Source organism: Entelurus aequoreus, linkage group LG01 (assembly GCF_033978785.1).
Source record: "Entelurus aequoreus isolate RoL-2023_Sb linkage group LG01, RoL_Eaeq_v1.1, whole genome shotgun sequence".
NCBI classification, from domain to species: Eukaryota; Metazoa; Chordata; class Actinopteri; order Syngnathiformes; family Syngnathidae; genus Entelurus; species Entelurus aequoreus.
The window spans coordinates 29,624,037-29,645,004 of NC_084731.1; the positions used below are offsets into that span (position 1 = coordinate 29,624,037).

A 20,968-nucleotide genomic window follows, 5' to 3' on the forward strand; every position below is an offset into this window, starting at 1 on the left:
GGCGTCGAAGGTCCGTGTCCAGGCGGGAGGTCGAGATCCAAGGGGCAGTCAGGGAAGCAGAGGGAACGCGGGGAGACGAGACGCACAGCTCGTAACGCGGGAAACGGAGGGAGGCTGCTGGATCGACAAGAAAACACGAAACAAACCAACACGGAGGGGGAGAAGCACAGAGAGAGAGAATATGCATAGAGCTAGACTGGTTTGGCTTACTGTACAGGACAGGTAGCTACGTTCTGGCGCGGGATAGCAGGTTGTGCAGGCTTATGAAGGCAGGAGAGCTCATCAACGACAGGTGTGTAGATTGCTGATTGATTGCAGCCGCCGGCTGCAGCAGGAGATGAGCGCCCGTGGGCGTGTCCCGAGGCGCGCTCCGCGGAGCTCATTGAGGAATGTGCAGCGGCATGCGCTTCCGCTGTGACGGGGGGTTTCATAAACCAGTTTTTGCTCGCAACCTAAAATTAAAGGTAAAGTAAGTTAAAGTACCACTGATAGTCACACACACACTAGGTGTGGTGAAATTACCCTCTGCATTTGATCCATCCCCTTGTCCCACCCCCTGGGAGGTGAGGGGAGCAGTGAGCAGCAGCGATGGCCGCGCTCGGGAATCATTAAAGCATAACAATTAGCCAAGAGACATCTCGTATCCCCAAAAAACGTGTGAGCTGAGGCACTGGTAAACTGAGGTACCAATTTAGGTCTACGACTTTAGAACCAAAACAACCCTAGTCGTGTAAATAGACGAGCAGCATCTGCTTGGTTTGGCTTGCAGGTGCAAATGTTTTATTTTCACTTGAGCGCACACCAATTAAGTTGTTAAAATGAGATCTTGGGGGGTCTCAAGTTTTCCGCACCGCTTTGTTTATTCCCTCGGCCATATGTGTATGCTTGACAGCTGAGTGAGGGGAAGCTGTAAAAGAGCAGAGATGGTAGAAAAACGCTGGCTGGTAGTGCCCTCGGCCACTCGGCATAGATAATACATTGTTGACACTGAAGCCGGGGCTTTTTTTTTTCAGCAACAACCTGCTGCATTTTATTTGACAAATGTATATTCGATTAGACCCGACGGCAGTAGTGACTGCTTGGCAACATGCTGTGTCACTCAGCGCATGCAAATAACTTTGACATTTTTGGCCCTGAAACCTTTTATTGACACAGAATAAACTTGTCATTTCTCCACCTAATGCAGAGCTGGAGATATGAGATGATTTTCAATTATATTCTCCCCTCTTGGGAATATTATTCAACAATTGAATGAACAAACTGCTGTCCTTCTCAGCGTTTCTTACTTGCTCCTAAAAAAAAACCGTACCAAGCGGCTGTTAATTATTTGATACAATTCCCAGAAATGGAGACATTCTGTCACCTCGTGGCTACTCTCAAACCCAAAACCAGTGAAGTTGGCACGTTGTGTAATTCGTAAATAAAAACAGAATACAATGATTTGCAAATCCTTTTCAACTTATTTTCAATTGAATAGACTGCAAAGACAAGATATTTAATGTTCAAACTGAAAAACATATTTATTTTGCAAATAATCATTAACTTTTTTTGCAACACATTGCAAAAAAGTTGGCACAGGGGCATTTTTACCACTGTGTTACATGGCCTTTCCTTTTAACAACACTCAGTAAACGTTTGGGAACTGAGGAGACACATTTTTTAAGCTTTTCAGGTGGAATTATTTCCCATTCTTGCTTGATGTACAGCTTAAGTTGTTCAACAGTCCGGGGGTCTCCGTTGTGATATTTTAGGCTTCATAATGCGCCACACATTTTCAATGGGAGACAGGTATGGACTACAGGCAAGCCAGTCTAGTACCCGCACTCTTTTACTATGAAGCCACGCCGATGTAACACGTGGCTTGGCATTGTCTTGCTGAAATAAGCAGGGGCGTCCATGATAACGTTGCTTGGATGGCAACATATGTCGCTCCAAAAGCTGTATGTACCTTTCAGCATTAATGGTGCCTTCACAGATGTGTAAGTTACTCATACTTTGGGCAATAACACACCCCCATACCATCACAGATGCTGGCTTTTGAACTTTGCGCCTCTTTGTTACGGTGGACACGACGTCCACAGTTTCCAAAAACAATTTGAAATATGGACTCGTCAGACCACAGAACACTTTTCCACTTTGCATCTGTCCATCTTAGATGAGCTCAGGCCCAGCGAAGGTGTTGTTGATAAATGGGTTTCGCTTTGCACAGTAGAGTTTTAACTTGCACTTACAGATGTAGCGACGCACTGTAGTTACTGACAGTGGTTTTCTGAAGTGTTCCTGAGCCCATGTGGTGATATCCTTTACACACTGATGTCGGTTTTTGATGCAGTACCGCCTGAGGGATTGAAAGTCACGGGCATTTAATGTTGGTTTTCAGGCTTGCTGCTTACGTGCAGGGATTTCCAGTTTTCCAGTTTGGACGCTAAGTATCTTGTCTTTGCAGTCTATTCAATTGAATAGAGGTTGAAAAGGATTTTGGTATTCTGTTTTTATCTACGATTTACACCATGTGCCAACTTCACTGGTTTTGGGTTTTGTACTTGAAACCATAAATGGTGGGTTGCCTTGTCCCTTTTCACTCAGGTTTCCATGTAACGGCTCCTCTGCTGGTCTATCTTGATGAGATTGTTGAGTACGGCCGCACACAAACTTCTCACACCCTCTTGTCAGGGCTGTACTTGTCATGACAGTCCATGACACTTTTGGACTTGTGTCGATTTTCCTATGATTGATGTTATTTCCGTTCCAGCGCTCTTGTTTTCTCGTTTCTACTTCCAGTGCATTTTAATTTCCTGTCACTTTATCTCTGGCCTGAGCGCTGCCTCCCTCACCTGCCCCTGATTGGAAATCACTACACACCTCTCCCAGGTTGCCAATCAGGTTGCATCTCATGCTTGCCCTGCTCCTATGGACTGGGCTGGATCTTTTTGTGGGGACGCAACTTCAACAGGTGCTAGTTTTCTGTACACTCCCAAGCTGCGCACGTTTTTAATTTGCACCTATTCAAATATCATACAATCTGCATGCCATATGTCTCTGCATCCTGGGGTCACGTTGCAAGCAACGCAGTCAGTCTGTGACATTATTGTGCGAGACCGTGTGTGTGTGTGACTTTAAAACTAACCATTTACAGTTATACCTTATGATAAACTATAATTAGATGATAGCGTGCAGAAATTAGTCGAGAAGATTTTGTGTATGTGTAATTAGCATAAAAAATACAATCAACCATACATCCAAGGTTTCTCATTGTATCACATTGGATTGAGTTTTGTCTTGCCCTGATGTGGGATCTGAGCCGAGGATGTCGTTGTGGCTTGTACAGCCCTGTGAGACACTCGTGGTTTAGGGCTATATGAATAAACTTTGATTGATTGATTGATACATTTCGAGAAAATACACCTCTTAAGTTCTAACCACCACCATGCTGGGTCTTCAAATATCACCTCATTTTACCATGAATTGATTTACGTGGACCCCGACTTAAACAAGTGGAAGAACTTATTCTAGTGTTACCATTTAGTGGTCAATTGTACGGAATATGTACTGTACTGTGCAATCTACTATTAAAAGTTTCAATCAATCAATCAATCAATCAATCACAATACTTTAGCAGATCCAGTCTTCAGTTCTTGAGGAATGGTCACTCCCACAGGCCATCCTATACGGACCATGGCCTACAGTCGAGAATTTTTTTTCGAGATGTGCATCCCCCTTATACTGTTACACCGGCCCTGTCCAAAACATGCCCCATATTCATTTTTCAGGGAGTTGGCATTTGGCAACCCTCAGGAGTCAGGACTAACATGCAAGTTTTTGGACTTTGGGAGACAACTTGAAAAAAACACCTATCCAAGCACAGTGGGAACAGGCAAACATGCATACGGGTGTGACGTGCTAACTAAGGGTGTCCAAATCTGATATTGATATCGGTCTGATATCAGCAAAAATCTCAACGTTCCAGGTATACTCGTGCATAGGGATGGGAATCGAAAACCGGTTCTTGTTCAGAACCGGTTCCCAGTTTATCAACTCCTTGGAATCACTTGCCATTTCGTTTAGCGGTTCTCTTAACAGTTCTTTTGGGTGAGCAATATTCTGAAACATTTGAACATACAGCATGCAATGAATGTCGCATTTTTTTAACCACGTCGATCTCATCCCAGGCAGCAGCAATTGTCCCTCATTTATCACTGTTAATTGGTTACAAACACATTTTTGTGAGGTAGGAATCATTAATCATGAATTATACTCGTATAGCGCTTTTCTACCTTCAAGGTACTCAAAGCGCATTTCCACATTCACCCATTCACACACACATTCACGCACTGATGGCGGACTCTGCAATGCAATGCCCTAACCACGAGCCATCAGGAGCAAGGGTGAAGTGTCTTGCCCAAGGACACAACTAACGTGACTAGGATGGCAGAAGCTGGGGATCGAACCAGGAACTCTCAAGTTGCTGGCACGCCCGCTCTACAAACTGATCCACGGCTTTAAAAAAAAATCTGCAATGTGGTGACGCCGAAATAGTTGGTGAGGCACGACTGTATTGCTAACCATATTTGCACTGCCCTAAAGTTTAGGGCAGGGGTGTCAAACGTACGGCCCACGGGCCCCGCGAACAGGTTTTATCCAGCCCACAGGATGAATTTGCTAAGTATAAAAATGAGCCGAAATTTTTGAAAGAGAGAAACTGCTGTTCTAAATGTGTCCACTAGATGTCGCAATAGCAATTCTTTGTATCTTTGTAGATTATATTACATATGTAAAAAATAAATAAATATACCACATGATGTTAGTGCACCAGTCGAGGAAAATGAGCAAACTACATAAATAATATCCTGTAATTGTATTTTGATATTATTTTTTATCTTGATAGATTGAAAATGAACACCAATGAGTTGACTGATGGACATTATCACATTCAGAAAGTATAAATAACGACAAATAAAGATATAATACTATTAACCGCAACATGTAAGTGTAATAAAAAAAAACAACAACAACATTATGATTTGTAGAATAGAATAGAATGGACTTTATTGTCATTATATTTGCATGTAACGAGATTACATGCACTACCGGACTCCAATCCGGTAGTGGGAACAATTATAGGGTAAAAATAAATTACACAAAAGGTAATAAAGAAAAAAACAACAACAATTGAAATAAACAGACTACTATCCAATAAAAATAATAAGCAATCCTGTACAATATACAAAACACTATATAAATACAAAATACAAAATACTGTACAATATACAGTACAAGACAAGAGTGCCGGAGTAAAAAATAACAATCAGTGTCGGATGTATTGCACTCGAAGGGTAATATTGCACTGTAGGGTATTAGGGTAGGATATTGTATAGGGGTGAATTATTGTTATAAGTTAGAGTTCAGGATGGTGACAGCTCTGGGAAAGAAGCTGTCTCTGAGCCTGTTTGTTCTGGCTCTGATGCACCTGTAACGCCTACCCCATGGTAGCAGGTCGAACAGGTGGAAGCCAGGGTGTGTGCTGTCCTTAGTGATGCTTTTTGCTCTGTTGAGACAGCGGGAGTTGTGTAAATCCTTCAGGGAGGGGAGGGGGCAGCCGATGATTTTTTGTGCAGACTTTATGACCCTCTGAATCGCCTGTTTGTCTGCTTCAGTGCAGCTGGCGTGCCACAATGTTATGCAGTACGTCAGCAGGCTCTCGACAGCCGAGCGATAGAAGGTCACCATCAGCTGCCTCTCCAGTCTGTTCTTCCTCAGCACCCTGTGGGCGGTATAGCTCGGTTGGTAGAGTGGCCGTGCCATCAACCTGAGGGTTGCAGGTTCGATCCCCGCTTCCGCCATCCTAGTCACTGCCGTTGTGTCCTTGGGCAAGACACTTTACCCACCTGCTCCCAGTGCCACCCACACTGGTTTAAATGTAACTTAGATATTGGGTTTTCACTATGTAAAGCGCTTTGAGTCACTAGAGAAAAGCGCTATATAAATATAATTCACTTCACTTCACCCTCAGGAAGTGGAGTCTCCGCTGGGCCTTCCGGATGACCGTAGTTGTATTTTGGGTCCAGGAGAGGTCAGCAGATATGAGGGTGCCGAGGAACTTGAAGGAGCATATTCATGTTCAGAGCATTATGTACATATTCAGAATGTGCTTGTTCTATTTTTAAACAAAGAAAACAATCTGAAGTTGTCTTTATTTTTAAGTTATCGTGCTGTGATTTTACCAGTCTGGCCCACTCGGGAGTAGATTTTTCTCCATGTGGCCCCTGATCTAATATTAGTTTGACACCCCTGGTTTAGGGGATGGGATAGACTTTATTTATTCCACAATGGGGATATTTTGTGGTATAGAAAGTACACAAAAAAAACAAAACAAAAAAAACACATGGAAACATCAAAAAACTCAAAAAGACATAAAATACCTTAAGAGTCACTTCAGGAGTGCCATTTCTTCATACAGCTACAAAGATTAAACAACACAAAGCCACAAATGTTCAATTCAGAGAAGCTATGATATGATAAATGAATCATCTTCCCCCACATCCACCCCTCAGATGTTCAACGTTCTCTCATTAACCACTTTTAATTGGCCGTCGGACCGAGCTGAAAAACAACGAGGCATCGATCTCCCTAAACATAATCACCTCATCCAGTCGTCGGATTGCTGCTGTCACTGTGGGCCACCGAGAGAAAAATGACCAGTCAATGGCCCCATCGATGCCCTTCACCTCCCCTCAGTAAAGTCTGGAGTGTACTGCCACCCACTCCATCTTAGCAGGTTGGTTTAACCCCTTTAGCTGCCTCATAGGCTCAGAGGACAGCATCCATCACAACCCACACTTGCGTGGTGACACCACACAGAGCGTAAAAGCTACTGCCGCTGAGCACCTGAGTGGGAAAACACTTCAATTGAAACACCCCAACATGTCAAATAGATAAAGCAAACCACACATAAACACATTTAGGCGCTTATCATGGAACCTGGAGGTGCCTGGCCTTCGGTTTTTGAGTGACACCGTCACAAAGATGTTCTTTTTTTTTACCTGTTCTGTTCGGCAGCCATGTGTACAGAGTTGCTGTAAAACAGGTGAGTCTAAACCAGGGGTGTCAAACTCATTTTAGATGGGGGACCACATGGAGAAAAATGTACTCCCAAGTGGGCCGGACTGGTAAAATCATGGCACAATAACTTAAAAATAAAGACAACTTCAGATTGTTTTCTTTGTTTAAAAATAGAACAAGCACATTCTGAAATTCTACAATTCATAATGTTGTTGGGTTTTTTTTACACTTACATGTTGCGGTTAGCATAGATCTTTATTTGTCGTTATTTATACTTTCTGAATAAATTATGTGATAATGTTCAGCAATCAACCCATTGGTGTTCATTTTCAATCTATCAAGATAAAAAAATTATATCAAAATCAAATTACAGGATGTTATTATGTAGTTTGATCATTTTCCTCAACGGATGTACTTACATCATGTGGTTTACTTTGTACATATGTAGCATCATCTACAACAGTGTTTTTCAACCACAGGATACAGTCTGGTGTGCCGTGGGAGATTATCTAATTTCACCTATTTGGGTTAAAAATATTTTTTGCAAACCAGTAATTATAGTCTGAAAATGATGTGTTGTTGTTGAGTGGTCGGTGCTGTCTAGAGCTCAGCAGAGTAACCGTGTAATACTCTTCCATATCAGTAGGTGGCAGCCGGTAGCTAATTGCTTTGTAGATGTCGGAAACAGCGGGAGGCAGTGTGCAGGTAAAAAAGGTGTCTAATGCTTAAACCAAAAATAAACAAAAGGTGAGTGCCCCTAATGAAAGGCATTGAAGCTTAGGGAAGGCTATGCAGAGCAAAACTAAAACTGAACTGGCTACAAAGTAAACAAAAACAGAATGCTGGACGACAGCAAAGACTTACTGTGGAGCAAAGACATTGTACATCCAAACATGACATGACAATCAACAATGTCCCCACAAAGGAGGATAAAAACAACTGAAATATTCTTGATTGCTAAAACAAAGTAGATGCGGGAAATATCGCTCAAAGGAAGACATGAAACTGCTATAGGAAAATACCAAAAAAAGAGAAAAAGCCACCAAAATAGGAGCGCAAGACAAGAACTAAAACACTACACACAGGAAAACAGCAAAAAACTCAAAATAAGTCACAGCGTGATGTGGCAGGTCGTGACAGTACACCTACTTTGAGACAAGAGCTATATTAATGCATTCTTGGTTATGGTTTAAAGTCATATCCAACAATTGTGACAACGACTTTTTACTGTCAACTGAGTTGCGTTATTAATACATTTCTGCTGGTGGTGTGCCTCCTGATTTTTTCAACGGAAAAAATGTGCCTTGGCTCAAAAAAGGTTAAAAAACACTGATCTACAAAGATACAAATAATTGGTATTGCTACATCCAGTGGACACATTTAGAACAGCAGTTTCTTTCATTCAAAAAGTTCAGGTTAATTTTTATACTAAGCAAACTCAGCCGTATGTGTGACACCTCTGGTTTAAAATCCGCTTCGACTTCCAGTTCAAGTTGTATTGCAGTTTTCTTTTTTAAGCTACCGAACAGTTCACAATAAAAAGAAAACAGTAAGAAGAATAACAAGAGTCCCATGAACACCCGCCGGTTGGCATGGTCCAGAACTTCTCAATTATTTTCTGCCATTTTTTTTTTTTTTTTTTTTTTTTTTTTTAAATCAAAACAATCGCATGTCCCTGTTTTAGTTATCCATCCATCCATGTTCTACCACTTGTCCCTCTCATGGTCCCTGGGGGGCTGGAGCCTATCACAGCTGCTTTCGGGCAGAAGGTTGGGTACACCCTGGACAAGGTATTTTAAAAACAAAAGGTAAAAACTGAAAAAAAGAAGGAAAATAAGGAATAAATACAATAACAATACCTCAGTAAAATTTAAAAGTAAATGTTTCCAGGTAGCTCACTAAATTACAGGTGGAGTTTAAAGGCCTACTGAAATGAATAGTTTTTTATTCAAACGGGGATAGCAGATCCATTCTATGTGTCATACTTGATCATTTCGCGATATTGCCATATTTTTGCTGAAAGGATTTAGTATAGAACAACGACGATAAAGGTCGCAACTTTTGGTTGCTGATAAAAAAATGCCTTGCCTGTACCGGAAGTAGCGTGACGTCACCGGAGGAAGGACTCCTCACATTTTCCCATTGTTTACAATGCAGCGAGAGAGATTCGGACCGAGAAAGCGACGATCATTAATTTGAGCGAGGATGAAAGATTTGTGGATGAGGAAAGTGAGAGTGAAGGACTACAGTGCAGTGCAGGACGTATCTTTTTTCGCTCTGACCGTAACTTAGGTACAAGGGTTCATTGGATTCCACACTTTCTCCTTTTTGTATTGTGGATCACGGATTTGTATTTTAAACCACCTCGGATACTATATCCTCTTGAAAATGAGAGTTGAGAACGCGAAATGGACATTCACAGTGACTTTTATCTCCACGACAATACATCGGCGAAGCTCTTTAGCTACTGAGCTAACGTGATAGCATCGGGCTCAAATGCAGATAGAAACAAAATAAATAAATCCCTGACTGGAAGGATAGACAGAAGATCAACAATACTATTAAACCATGGACATGTAAATACACGGTTAATAATTCCCAGTTTGGCGAAGCTTAACAATGCTGTTGCTAACAACGCCATTGAAGCTAACTTAGCAACGGGACCTCACAGAGCTATGATAAAAAACATTAGCGCTCCACCTACGCCAGCCAGCCCTCATCTGCTCATCAACACCCGTGCTCACCTGCGTTCCAGCGATCGACGGAAGGACGAAGGACTTCACCCGATCATCCGTGCGGTCGGCGGCTAGCATTCGGCTAGCGCGTCTGCTATCCAAGTCAAAGTCCTCCTGGTTGTGTTGCTACAGCCAGCCGCCAATACACCGATCCCACCTACAACTTTCTTCTTTGCAGTCTTCATTGTTCATTAAACAAATTGCAAAAGATTCACCAACACAGATGTCCAGAATACTGTGGAATTTTGAGATGAAAACAGAGCTTTTTTGTATTGGATTCAATGGGGTACCAATACTTCCGTTTCAACGATTGACGTCACGCGCATACGTCATCATACATAGACGTTTTCAACCAGAAGTTTAGCGGGAAATTTAAAATTGCACTTTATAAGTTAACCCGGCCGTATTGGCATGTGTTGCAATGTTAAGATTTCATCATTGATATATAAAACACACAGTCTGATATTTCAGATAGATAGATCAATAAAGTACTATCTATCTATCTATCTAAAATATCAGACTGTGTGGTCGGTAGTAGTGGGTTTCAGTAGACCTTTAGCAACCATTCATAACAAATCAATAATGTTCGACCCCCTCGGCCAGCCAACCTTTACATCAGGGTGCCAAACGTTCGACCCAAGTGCCGGATCTGGCCCGCGGTATTAGTTTGCTGAGTGTAAAAATTAACCTGAAATTTTTGAATGAAAGAAACTGCTGTTCTAAATGTGTCCACTAGATGTCGCAATAGGAACTATTTGTATCTTTGTAGATGATGCTACATATGTACAAAGTAAACCATGTGGTGTTAGTACATCAGTCGAGGAAAATGATCAAACTACATAAATAACATCCTGTAATTTGATTTTGATATATTTTCTTGTCTTGATAGAGTGAAAATTAACACCAATGAGTTGACTGATGAACATCACATAATTTATTCAGAAAATATAAATAACGACAAATAAAGATAGAATACTATTAACTGCAACGTGTAAGGGTAAAAAAACAACAACATTATGATTTGTACATTTTCAGAACGTGCTTGTTCTATTTTTAAACAAAAAATAATAATCTGAAGTTCTCTTTATTTTTAAGTTATCGTGCCGTGATTTTACCAGTCCGGCCCACTTGGGATTAGATTTTTCTCCATGTGGCCCACGATCTAAAATGAGTTTGACACCCCTGGTTTAGAGCATGTTTGAAGTTTTGAGATTGATTCTCCAAGCATTTGTATTAATTTATTTCAAAGCCTGTTTCCATCTCCAATTTGTACTACATGGAACTTAATCTCCCAATGGATATGTTGTAGCTGCTCAGATTTTTTTTATTTATCCCACCCACGCAACAAATAACTCAAGTTTGATCGAGATATCGGACATTTTAACAAACAAGAAGTGTCGTATGACTTTGATGAACGTTTGCAGGTCAGGATGTGTTACAAACAACAAAAAGGGCAAATGTAATGTGAATATAATTGATGAGGGAATAAGGGATGTGTTCTGTTGTCTTGTCAAATGTTTGTTGATCACGCACGGGTTTTACTAATCAGCACAGCATATGAAGGTTACTCAGAGGGTTTTGCAGTGGCTGCCATGCTCTGCAAACCCGTCACTCCGCTTATACTGGAAAGCAAGTGCAGGTCGCGAGGTCACCCAGTAAAATATTCAACAAGCCAACACAGTGAGGTTCGGGGCTCGAACACACTCAGGGGATATTTTTACTGCTACTTTTAGAGTGTGTTGTTTCTCATCCCTAACAAGTGTTGAGAGAGGTGCATTAATAGTGCATGACTGAGCGGCCCACCAGGACTGCAAATGTTTACCTCTTAATCCAGGACTGAGCGGCCTTTGGTGTGACCACAGCAGATGCCGGTGAAAATGAAGGATGGAAGCTCACCAAATGTATTTGAGCTGCTGGAAGGACCGTGTCTGTAATTTATTGCAAACATTTCAGCTATTCCAGGAAAAAAAAAACATAGCAGTTGTCGTCAGTGGGAGTAGAATGGCTCTTTTCACCACAAGACGGTTCCCTTTTAGAAATTGAAGTAAAATATGTGCACTGCAAAAAAAAAGCTGGCAAAATATAAAATATAAGGACTAGATTTTACAAAAAATATACTAAAAACTACAGAAATTATTTAGATTTTACTTGATAAAACATTCTAAATAAATGTCTATCTAGAAGTTAGCAGGACTTTTAGGCTGGAAATAAGTATTTTATTTTAAAAAAAAACATTATTCAACTTGCAATCATGGATGTAACAAACGTTTCAGAAGTACAGTACAGGCCAAACGTTTGGACACACCTCCTCATTCCACACGTATTCTTTATTTTCATGACTATTTACATTGTAGATTGTCACTGAAGGCATCACGACTATGAATGAACACACGTGGAGTTAACAAAAAAAAGGTGAAATAACTGAAAAAAAGAGCTGACAAAATATAAAGACTAGATTTTACAAAAAAAAAATACTAAAAACTACAGAAATTATTTGTCCATGGAGTTAGGTAATTTTACTTGACAAAAAATTCTAAATAAAAATGTGTCTATCTAGAAATTAGCAGGACTTTTAGGCTAGAAATAATTATTTTATTAAATAAATAAATAAATAAATAAAAAACATTATTCAACTTGCAATCCTTGATGTAACACTCTTTTTTTTCGTATGTGGGGAAAACTAAAATGTATTTTTTTTTTTACTCAATTTCAGAATCAGAATCAGAATCAGAAATACTTTATTAATCCTCGAGGGGAAATTACGATTTTCAGCACAATCCCATTCAAGAGCAGACAAACATTACAGGGAGATAGAACAGGATTGCTGACGGGTCTGCCAACTTCCGGCGCCCCTTACAAAAAAGGTGAGAAACAGGTAAAACTCATAGCCATAGCACACATTAGCGTGTGTGTAAGAGGGAAACATCAAAGAACACAAAGGACATTAAATATATTAAAACAGCACAGGTGATGCAACCAGCCATTTCTACATACAGCTACAAAATTAAAACCAACAAAAAAAACATATACACTGTGGTGGCCTCTGCGGTGATCCACGCCATCGTCTGCTGGGGTGTGGGGGAGCATGGCCAGAGACAGGAGCAGACCCAACAAAGCAACCAAGAGAGCCGACTCCACCCTCGGCCACCCACTAACTCTCCGCCAGTGTCCAGTCCACTTGGATGAGCGAGGATGCGTCTAAGGAGACCGAGGTGTCCGATACACGATACAAGATAATTTTTACATTTTTAAACTACAGTAGACAAAATATAATTTTCCACGCTAACATTAAGATTATGATGTAAAGTCAATGACTAAAATTAAGTAAATAGCTTTTTCTTGAAATACAATTTTAAATGTGACAAATAATTTGTAGTGTGCAAACTGCGGTGTGACACAAAATTATGCGCCCCCATACACAGGACTCCCGAAGGGCAACATATATGACGTATTTGTTTTTAAATGACACATTTAAATGGAAGAAAACTTTGCAAAAGCCCAGGGGCCCTCCTGAGCTTGGGGCCCCACTACAACATCCCCACTCACCCAAATACCAATATTCTGGTATTTTCCACCCTCTTTTCTCCTCTGTCCTGGGATGGGTTCCACATTCCACTTTCATGACTATTTACCTTTTAGATTGTCTCTGAAGGCATCGAAACTATGACACCTGTGAAGTGAAAACCACTTCAGGTGACTGACTACCTCTTGAAGCTCATCGAGAGAATGCCAAGAGTGTGCGAAAAACTAATCAGAGCAAAGGGTGGCTACTTTGAAGAAACTACAATATAAAACATGTTTTTAGTTATTTCCCCTTTTTTTGTTAAGTACATAACTCTGCATGTGTTCATTCATAGTTTTGATGCCTTCAGTGACAATCTACAATGTAAATAGTCATGAAAAAAAAGAAAACCCATTGAATGAGAAGGTGTGTCCAAACTTTTGGCCTGAACTGTATGTGTGGAAAACTAAAATGTACATTCTCTTTTACTCAATTTTAAAATTGTTCAACTACAATAGACAAAATACAATTTTGCAGGCTAAAATTAAGATTATGATGTACAGTCAATGACTAAAAATAAGTAAATAGCTCTTAAAACTTGGGAAATTTCTTGAAATACAATTTTAAATGTGGCGGTAGAAGTCGTTGTCTTGCGGTTCCACGGATATGCACGTCAAAGTATCCAAACGTACAGAGTTCACAATAGTTTTTCAACACAACCATCAAATGATACGCTTTCTTCCAGGACTTTCCAGTCTCTCTCCAAACTTCCTCCTCCTCCTCCTCCTCCTCCTGCACCCGGCCGCTCACTGTTAAAGACAACAGAGGATTAGATTAACACGTACCACCTGTGAAATCTAATCACCTGCCAGCTGTGTCTCGTCGTCAGCACATGTCCCACCCCTGGCCGATGGTGCTCGTCCTCAGCACCACGGACAGCGGCGATGACTTTTGTTCCTGCAGGCAGCAATGGCTACATCTCCCCCCACAGTGGGAAATAATTTACTGTGTGCAAACTGCAGTGTGGCACCAAACAAGACTCCTGAAGGGCAACATATATGATGTGTTTGTTTTTAAATGACACATTTAAATAGAAGAAAACTTTACAAAAGCCCAGGGGCCCTCCTGAGCTTGGGGCCCCACTACAACATCGCCACTCACCCCCACCCCTAATCTTCTGGTATTTTTCACCCTTTTTTTCTCCTCCGTCCTGGGATGGGTTCCACTTTAATTGTTGGACTCAGGTGCCTGTTGCAGTGCCTGTCAAGAAAAGATAAAGAGTTTTTCCCGGGGCACAGGGAAAGAGGAGTGGAGTGATGGAGGGTCTCTCTCCTGCAGCTCCGCTGGCTGCATTAGCCCGTCGCTTTATAATTGTGTGATGGGGGCACTTCCAGAGCCTCCCTCATTACTCACTGGCACGGCCGCTGCCTGGCAGGCAGACACACCTCGTCCTCTAGCGTTCTCTTTTGCCGTCTCCCTTATTCCAGGATGTCCCCCGACGCCATCAGCCCCGCCACCCCTTCCCCTGAGCCATCCTCCTTATTGTTATTTTGACCCACTAGCTCCAGCTGAACATGTCGCCTTTTCTTTTCAAAGTCTTTTTTCGACATCCTCCTTTGTCAGCCACAGAGCTATTGTGCTGCCTTCAGACTAAATGATGTCACATATAGCTGGGAGTTAATGTTTTATTGCAGTGCAGCCATGATGGGAGCTCAGAGGTCTCAGCCATTCAAGTGTTATGACTCACAGGATGCAGCAAATAATTCAGGACCAAACCACACCCGCTAGACGCTTTATTAAGCACACCTTCACAGTCCCATGACATCCAATACAAGATACACTATATTGCCAAAAGTATTTGGCCACCCATCCAAATGATCAGAATCAGGTGTCCTAATCACTTGGCCCAGCCACAGGTGTATAAAATCAAGCACTTAGGCATGGAGACTGTTTTTACAAACATTTGTGAAAGAATGGGCCGCTCTCAGGAACTCAGTGATTTCCAGCGTGGAACTGTCATAGGATGCCACATGTGCAACAAATCCAGTCGTGAAATTTCCTTGCTCCTAAATATTCCAAAGTCAACTGTCGGCTTTATTATAAGAAAATGGAAGAGTTGGGGAACAACAGCAACTCAACCACCAAGTGGTAGGCCACGTAAACTGACAGTGAGGGGTCATTGGATTCTGAAGCGTATAGTGCAAAGAGGTTGCCGACTTTCTGCACAGTCAGTTGCTACAGAGCTCCAAACGTCTTGTGATCTTCCAATTAGCCCACGTACAGTACGCAGAGAGCTTCATGGAATGGGTTTCAATGGCCGAGCAGCTGCATCCAACCCATACATCACCAAGTCCAACGCAAAGCGTCGGATGCACTGGTGTAAAGCACGTCGCCACTGGACTCTAGAGCAGTGGAGACGCCTTCTCTGGAGTGATGAATCACGCTTTTCCATCTGGCAATCTAATGGACGAGTCTGGGTTTGAAGGTTGCCAGGGGAACGGTACATTTCGGACTGCATTGTGCCGAGTGTGGAATTTGGTGGAGGAGGAATTATGGTGTGGGGTTGTTTTTCAGGTGTTGGGTGTGGCCCTTTAGTTCCAGTGAAAGAAACTTTGAGCTCCAGGATACCAAAACATTTTGGACAATTCCATGCTCCCAACCTTGTGGCAACTGTTTGGAGCGAGCCCCTGCCGTTTCCAACATGACTGTGCACCAGTGCACAAAGCAAGGTCCATAAAGACATGGATGACAGAGTCTAGTGTGGATGAACTTGACCGGCCTGCACGGAGTCCTGACCTGAACACCTTTGGGATGAATTAGAACGGAGACTGAGAGCCAGGCCTTCTCGACCTCACCAATGCGCTTTTGGAAGAATGGTGGAAAATTCCTATAAATACACTCCCCAACCTTGCGGACAGCCTTCCCAGTAGAGTTGAAGCTGTAATAGCTGCAAAAGGTGGACCGACATCATATTGAACCCCATGGGTTAGAAAATGGGATGGCACTTCAAGTTCATATGTGAGTCAAGGCAGGTGGCCGAATACTTTTGGCAATATAGTGTATGTGCTGTGTATACTAGATGAGTAGAATGCCAAGTAATAATTTAACTTATTTGACGAAACAACCCTGATGCTTCGTTCTACATGCAATCCTACAGTTGGTAGTTCTTCCATCCATCCATTGTCAACCGCTTGTCCCTTTTCGGGCCACGGGGGTGCTGGAGCCTATCTCAGCTGCATTCGGGCGGAAGGCGGGGTACACCCTGGACAAGTTGCCACCTCATCGCAGGGCCAACACAGATAGACAGACAACATCCACACTCACATTCACACACTAGGGTCAATTTAGTGTTGCCAATCAACCTATCCCCAGGTGCATGTCTTTGGCGAGTTGGGAGTTCTGATAAGGCAAAATGAATGCTACACGCAGCAAACTTTATTGCAGTCCAACTGCTAGTGCAATGTGTAACTATAGGGCTGTGGTCCATTGTTGGGTCGCCAAAAATATGTTTCCAAGCTGTGGTCCGTATGGGCCGCAGAGGTATACTCAGTTGCCAAATCAGTGATAAATAAATAATGGCAAGCAAGACCGGCTGACCTGATTGATGGCCGCTAGCTTTCTTGTTAGACAAAAATTAGCTCCGTGCTGGCTTCATCGCGTCTGTTTCCAAACGACAAAATGCCACTACGGTCAAAAATCCTTTGGAGTCAGAAAACCAGAAAATATGTTATATATATATATATAAGATGGACTGATACAAAGTGGAAAAGTGTTCTGTGGTCTGACGAGTCCACATTTCAAATTGTTTTTGGAAACTGTGGACGTCGTGTCCTCCGGACCAAAGAAGAAAAGAACCATCCGGATTGTTATAGGCGCAAAGTTGAAAAGCCAGCATCTGTGATGGTATGGGGGTGTATTAGTGCCCAAGACATGGGTAACTTACATATCTTTGAAGGCGCCATTAATGCTGAAAGGTACATACAGGTTTTGGAGCAACATATGTTGCCATCCAAGCAATGTTACCATGGACGCCCCTGCTTATTTCAGCAAGACAATGCCAAGCCACGTGTTACATCAACGTGGCTTCATAGTAAAAGAGTGCGGGTACTAGACTGGCCTGCCTGTAGTCCAGACCTGTCTCCCATTGAAAATGTGTAGCGCATTATGAAGCCTAAAATACCACAACGGAGACCCCCGGACTGTTGAACAACTTAAGCTGTCCATCAAGCAAGAATGGGAAAGAATTCCACCTGAGAAGCTTAAAAAATGTGTCTCCTCAGTTCCCAAACGTTTACTGAGTGTTGTTAAAAGGAAAGGCCATGTAACACAGTGGTGAACATGCCCTTTCCCAACTACTTTGGCACGTGTTGCAGCCATGTAATTCTAAGTTAATTATTATTTGCAAAAAAAAAATAAAGTTTATGAGTTTGAACATCAAATATCTTGTCTTTGTAGTGCATTCAATTGAATATGGGTTGAAAAGGATTTGCAAATCATTGTATTGCGTTTATATTTACATCTAACACAATTTCCCAACATCACTAGCTGGCTGTGATGTGTGATGAAGCAAGGCAGACGCAGTTGATAAATTGTTGAATGACAGCATACTTTATTGATTAGCGAGCATTAGGAGTGTCCAAAAAAAATCGATTTTCAAATGAAACGCTATTCTTATTTGTAACGATTACAAAAAAAAATCAAAAATCGATTTATTTAAAACAAATATTTTTTATTTGTATTTATTTATTTTTTTAATCTTTCCTGTGCACAAATCCTACTGATTGATGTAGATGCCCATAGCTGCTGTACAGATTTACTTTAGCAAAGATAAGTGTTGGATACTGCGCTTGTTGCCTTATTTGTATTTGACTTCATTAAATGTCTGAGTAGAATTTTATTAAACAAAACACATTTTCTTTTAAGTAATATATACATTAATCAGAGCGGTTTATCTATTTTATGGAGGAATGTAGTTAATCATATACTGTAACTGGCATCCAATGTTATTAAAAAAGTATTGATTTTGAAACGAGAATCGTTATGAATCGAGAATCGAATCTGAATCCAATCTCTGCCCCCAAGAATTGAATGGAATCAAATCGTGTGGTGCCCAAAGATTCATGGTCCGAGCAAGGATCGTAGCGAGTCCTGCAGGACTTGGAGGATACTGTATCTAGCCAAATGATATCTCTCCCCAAGCAGCCAGGCAACCAGTCCCTATAACCCGAAATGATCATGTCATCTCAGGTCTTTGAGTTCATAACACCAAAATTGACTGCGTCAGGCATGATGTTGGTGAAAGTGTTTGAGTGTCCATTGACATTCTCTAAGCATTATTATTGTTTTTCATTGAACCTGTCAGTAGAGTCCTACCATCGACAGATTTACCGTTACTATGCCTAGCTTGGGCAAAATAGGTGATAACCAAATGCGCATGTCACACATTATAGTAACTAATACCGTATTTTTCGCACTATAAGGCGCACCTAAAAACATCCAATTTTCTCAAAAGCTGACGGTGCGCCTTATAACCCGGTGCGCCTTATATATGGACCAATATTGAGCCACAACAGGTCTCGCAACTATGGGATGCATAACGTAACCCCAGCCTCTACTGTAGCGTCTATTCTATGCGCCTTAAAATGTGGTGCGCCTTATATATGAACAAAGTTTTAAAATAGGCCATTCATTGAAGGTGCGCCTTATAATCCGGTGCGCCTTATAGTGCGAAAAATACGGTAATAATAATAATAATAACTTTATTATCTGCCTAAGAAGATGGACCCCAGCTAACAAGAACTGCCCGGCGAACTGCTCCAGAACGAATGTACTATTTTACCATCTGCAAACATGTTATTTCTCAGACTAGCAGATACTATACTATCAGTCATTAAGTGAAAGCAGAGCAGAGTGACAGCCAAGGCAAAGAGACGAGATAGAGATGCCAGAAAAGTTGAACAACAATGTGTTTGATAGGTGAGCGATAAGTTTGATTAGCTTAGCCAGGGGCAAACTGTTGTCAATGAGATCTATTGAAATTGTATAGAAGATTTTTGATTAACTCTTTTATATTAGATCAAGTGTGTCCTTTTTCAGCTAAATAACAGATGCATACATCTGTTTTTAAATATGGGGCAGTTTTGTTTTTAAAAGAAAGGTTGGCAACCTTAATTGTAATACACTTGTTCACCACTTGTGGCATCCATCCATCCATCCATTTCCTACCGCTTGTCCCTCTCATGGTTGCGGGGGGTGCTGGAGCCTATTCCAGCTGCATTCAGGATAAGCTCTAACAATCAAAAGAAGATTGTGGCAAAAGTCACAGAAAAGTTTCTTAAATGCAAAAATGTTGGCTAATAACTGTATCCAAATGTATTTTTGATACATTTTTTCATGAGTCCATTCTTTTGCAATATTTTTTTTTATTAGTGTTTATTTTTTGTAATCAGCCTGACCTATTGCTCGGCATGTTGTTTATGTATTACAAAACCCAAAACCAGTGAAGTTGATCACGTGTGTAATTCGTAAATAAAAACAGAATACATAGATTTGGAAATCCTTTTCAATTTATATTCAATTGAATAGACTGCAAAGACAAGATATTTAATGTTCGAACAGAGAAAGTTGGTTTTTTTTGCAAATAATCATTAACTTTAGAATTTAATGGCAGCAACACATTGCAAAAAAGTTGGCACAGGGGCATTTTTACCGCTGTGTTACATGGCCTTTCCTTTTAACAACACTCAGTAAACATTTGAGAACTGAGGAGACAAATTTTTGAAGCTTTTCAGGTGGAATTATTTCCCATTCTTGCTTGATGTCCAGCTTAAGTTGCTCAACAGTGCGGGGTCTCCGTTGTGGTATTTTAGTCTTCATAATGCACATTTTCAATGGGAGACAGGTCTGGACTACAGGCAGGCCAGTCTAGTACCTGCACTCTTTTACTACAAACCCACGCTGTTGTAACACGTGGCTTGGCATTGTCTTGCTGAAATAAGCAGGGGCGTCCATGATAACGTTGTTGGATGGCAACATATGTTGCTCCAAAACCTGTATGTACCTTTCAGCATTAATGGTGCCTTCACAGATGTGTAAGTTACCCATGTCTTGGGCACTAATACACCCCCATACCTTCACAGATGCTGGCTTTTGAACTTCGCGCCTATAACAATCCGGATGGTTCTTTTCCTCTTTGGTCCGGAGGACACGACGTCCACAGTTTCCAAAAACAATTTAAAATGTGGACTCGTCAGACCACAGAACACTTTTACACTTCGCATCAGTCCATCTTAGATGAGCTCGGACTCAGCGAAGGCAGCGGCATTTCTGGGTGTTGTGGATGAATGATTTTCGCTTTGCATAGTAGAGTTTTAACTTGCACTTACAGATGTAGCAACAAACTGTAGTTACTGACAGTGGTTTTCTTTACACACTGATGTCGCTTTTTGATGCAGTACCTCCTGAGGGATCCAAGGTCCGTAATATGATCGCTTACGTGCAGTGATTTCTCCAGAACATTTTGATGATATTACGACCGTAGATGGTGAAATCCATAAATTCCTTGCAATAGCTCATTGAGAAATGTTCTTAAACTGTTCAACAATTTGCTCATGCGAGGGTCACAAAGTGGTGACCCTCGCCCCATCCTTGTTTGTGAATGACTGAGAATTTC

General features: G+C 41.4%; 1 protein-coding gene across 2 annotated transcripts in view; it reads left to right on the top strand.

Moving 5' to 3' along the window:
• LOC133650144 (chemokine-like protein TAFA-1) overlaps window positions 1–20,968 on the top strand; it is a 401,775-nt gene that overhangs the window by 305,998 nt on the left and 74,809 nt on the right. The gene's annotated exons all lie outside the window — the stretch shown is intronic.